This window comes from Fukomys damarensis, unplaced genomic scaffold (assembly GCF_012274545.1).
Source record: "Fukomys damarensis isolate Sample0158 unplaced genomic scaffold, DMR_v1.0_HiC HiC_scaffold_33, whole genome shotgun sequence".
In the NCBI taxonomy this organism is placed as follows: domain Eukaryota; kingdom Metazoa; phylum Chordata; class Mammalia; order Rodentia; family Bathyergidae; genus Fukomys; species Fukomys damarensis.
The window spans coordinates 28328611-28332334 of record NW_022900945.1 but is presented as its reverse complement, the minus strand read 5'-3'; the positions used below and the strand labels follow the sequence as shown (position 1 = coordinate 28332334).

The following is a 3724-nucleotide window of genomic DNA, read 5'->3' as shown; positions in this document are numbered from 1 at the left end:
GGCAGTCCGTGGGCCCACCTCCCGGCGCCGAATTTAGGTCCGAGACCGAGCTCGAAACCCCAGCACCTGAAGCGGGCTGCGACTGGATCCTGGGAGATCACACGTCGCCAGGGGCACAGCGTGTGGCTGGCTCCTGGTCTTTCCAAAGCAAGCCACACAACTCGGGAGTGGAGAAGCGTGAGTCCGCCTCCGCAGCGGTCAGCGCCCGGGCGAGCCACGTGGCCAAATAAATGTTTGGATTAGGACTTGATGTTCTGCCTTACAAGCATAAATACCTGTGGTCATGAATAGTGTGGTTTGATCATCAGAAAGCAGGAGAAATGGCAACGGCTGGTTTTTCCTGCCAAGTCTCCATGACCCAAGTTGCGTCCAGCCTTATTCTCCTTAAGGGTTGCAAGTGCTTCCCAAACTGGGTAGAAGGAGTGTTCTGCTCCAGCAGCCTCCTCCGGAACCACTGAAAAACACCCTAGAGGATGCACTCCGGAACCCCTGTGCTTTCGGGGTGCCGAAGTAGAATTTGAATTTTTGATACTGGCTGAGAATATCAAGTTGCCATACCAGTATAAAGTTTGCCGTTAAGTGGATCTTCTGAGGTGTTGTGTGTAGCCTCCAAACTCCCAAGTGCTGGGGATCAACCAGGTAGAATTGATTGGAATAAAACAAAATGATGAAATATATTTAGGCTGTTATTTTACAATTTGAAAAAATAATAAATCGCAAGGCTTTTTTTTTTTTTGGAAAGAAAGCGGTAAGTTCTAAAAACAATTTCTAAACACTATCTTTAATAACATACAAAAGTTATTTGTAAGAAGTAGCTATCAAGAGAGCTAATTTATGTGACCAGTATTTACATACACACACACACACACACACACACACACACACATTTCTGCTGCAGATCTAGGCTAGAAAACACACACACAAAACATTACACAGCCTATTCATGTTTATTTTCAGTGGGAAAGCACTAGAATTGAGGTCAGAACCTGAAATTTGTCCAGCCATTTATTAGAGCCCTAAGACTTTAGTTACTTGAACCTCACTGAGTTAATTTATTCATCTATAAAATGGGAATAATAGTTTAGTTACTCCAAGAAGTGGCAAGAAAAAAAAAGCCTTCAGACTCTCTTTGAAAAGACAAAGCTTATACCACCCTGCAAGGACAGAACCTACCCTGCAGTGAAGCAGGAAGGAAGATCACGGAGGCCCCCAGGGCATGCTCCCCCTTTTCTCCCTTAGAGTCTCCTGACATAGCAGGACTGGGTGCTCTTTGATTACACTTTTCATCATACTTGCTTCACAATGTGAATAGTCCAAAACACTATTTTTTCTATACCGGCTTATGCATTCACATGGTTAGTTCATAAGTCTCCATGGGGAAATGTAATCATTATGTAATGCTCACATGTACTAGTAAAAAGTGAAAAAAAAAAGTCTTCATAGGAGGAAGATGGTTATATGTGGACACCTTGGAGTCAGCCCAGAAAGGACAGGTGTTAGTGTCATCTGTCCTTTGAGGGGCAGCCTGGAGAGGTTTGGTACATGGGTGGTAGAAAGAATTTCAGTCAAGGAATACAGAAAAATAAAGTGTTTATTGATACACTGCTAAAGAGCAGCAGGTGAATTCCAAGGGAGGAATACATGAGTCAGAAAAAAGCAGGGACCTTTATATTTGGTTTTAAGATGAAGAAAGGAGTACAGGAATGTCATTGCAGCAATGTTTCTACCAGGCCCTCATGATTTCATTGTTCACTTGTTGCAATTTTGAGGCTAGCCAAATATTGTTTGAAGACTGAGTGATGTCTTCTTTTGATAAGGCTTAAGGTTCTTGGCATTGTTTAAAAAAGAAAAAAGCCCTTCTAAGTAGGGTTAGTAGATATGTATAGGCTAATTTGGGTTAGTGATCAAGGGTTTCAGAAAAGTACATATTTGTGCCAAAGGGGGCCTTTAGTATTCTATAAGGACAGGGGGGGAAAGGTTATTCTTTAAGACACGGCAAGGGATTAGGACACCTAGAAATTCTTGCAGCCTGCAAGGTTGAAAGTCAGTTTTACTAGACTCAATGCTCAGCTGCAATTTGGCCTTAAAGAAACAACAGTGAAACAACCATGATTCCCCACATCATCCCAGGACTCTGAACAGGACTATAGACACTCGCCTATGTTCCCCAGTGATGTCTGTAAATTGTTGCTCTTTCTTGATAAATGCACCATCATTATCTCTGATTTGCATAGTTCTCTAACAGCAGCAACTACTCAGGCCACGTAAACCCAGAAATAAACTATATTCTACTTTCTATTATATGCCTTCATGTTAGGCCTCTGAATGCATCAATAAACAGCAAATCGTTTTGAGATTATACAGAACATGTAAGTGAATATAACAAAGTCAAAGCCTGAGATATGAAAGGAATTCAATAAATACTTGTTGAATGTTAAAATTTTTAAACTAATCAAAACTCAGCAAGGCTGAGGATTTAGCTCAGTGGTTCTACCGCCTGCCTCAAAAGCACAAGGTCTCGAGTTCGATTCCCAATACAAAACACAAAAACAAAAACCTCATCAACCTTGGAAGGCACACTGTATCAACTGTGTATGTTTCCTGAATTTTAAGTATAATTTAATTTCTTTAGAAATAACTATTTCATTTCATTGTTCACATTTAAATCTTTACTTTTTTCCCTCAGCACTGGAGATTGAACCCAGGCCTACACACTGACCTAGTACCTGTTTTAATTTTTTTTTTTTTAATAGAGCTAGGCTACACCCCTAGACCTGTTTTAAGTTTTTTTGTTTAATTTTGAGATAGGGTCTTGCTAAGTCACTCAGGCTGGGCTCAAATTTGTCATCCTCCTGCCTCAGCCCGTCAGGATTACAGGTACATGCTGCCAGCTCAACTAAATCTGTATTCTCAATTGTGTTTTACCAATATTCCCTTTCCAAGGATACTTCCTCAAAATTCTGTTTTTGCTGCCCCTCTTTCTCCCTCACCTTCAGCATTTTTACCCTCAAACTCCCACAACCCTGCTGTGTGTTCTTTATTTCTTAATGGGACCCTTAGACCAGTGTTTCTTGATTTTCAGGTTTAGACATTATTTTCTGACAACTCATCATGGTATTTAAGGATCTAGTTCTTCTGCACACCATCATCACCACCACTCTGTCTCTGTCCTTGACACAGCCCAGTCAATAAACAATAATTCAAGTTTACATCATCCTAACAGTGTAAACATATATAATACATTTCTGAGTCAGTGCTATGATAACACTTTGCTTCAAATTTCCTGTTCTTCCTAGAGTTAATAATAGTTTTGCTTTCCCACTTTTAAAATATATATATCTTAGATATACTTCTAAGTGAAATAAATAAGGCAAACATGTGTAAATACCGAATAGTTTCTCTGGTGTGAATAATCTGCAATAATACAGAAGATCCTAATAAGATTACTGACATTTAGAAATGGGAAGGAAGGGGCTAAAGGTGCAGGGAAGGTGGATGGGTAGGGGAAGGGTTTAAAGAGAAAAGAAAAAAATGTGAGATAATGAAAAGATGTAAATAAAGTGTTTGTACATGGGGAGGGGAGGAGGGGGTGAAGGGAGGGCAGGGACAAGGGGAAAAAATGAGAACCAAGACTTGTCATGTAGAGGTACAAGATCCCAACAATGAATATAACTGTACTGTATCCCTAAAATGTACCAATAAACTCAATTAAAGCTGAAAATAA

At 40.2% G+C, this 3724-nt stretch overlaps 1 protein-coding gene across 13 annotated transcripts in view; it reads right to left on the bottom strand.

Annotated features, from left to right (window-relative positions):
* Tlcd4 (TLC domain containing 4) overlaps positions 1-3724 on the bottom strand; it is a 90114-nt gene that overhangs the window by 67795 nt on the left and 18595 nt on the right. For 3 of the 13 annotated variants that reach the window (XM_010639896.3, XM_010639892.3, XM_010639893.3), the window contains exon 1: positions 19-234. The exons of 7 other annotated variants lie outside the window; for them this stretch is intronic. The gene's annotated coding sequence lies outside the window, so the exon portion shown is untranslated. Of the gene's footprint in view, positions 1-18; positions 235-275; positions 343-3724 lie in introns of those variants that run through there. 3 more of the 13 variants (XM_010639895.3, XM_033758138.1, XM_033758137.1) reach the window with 2 other exon arrangements.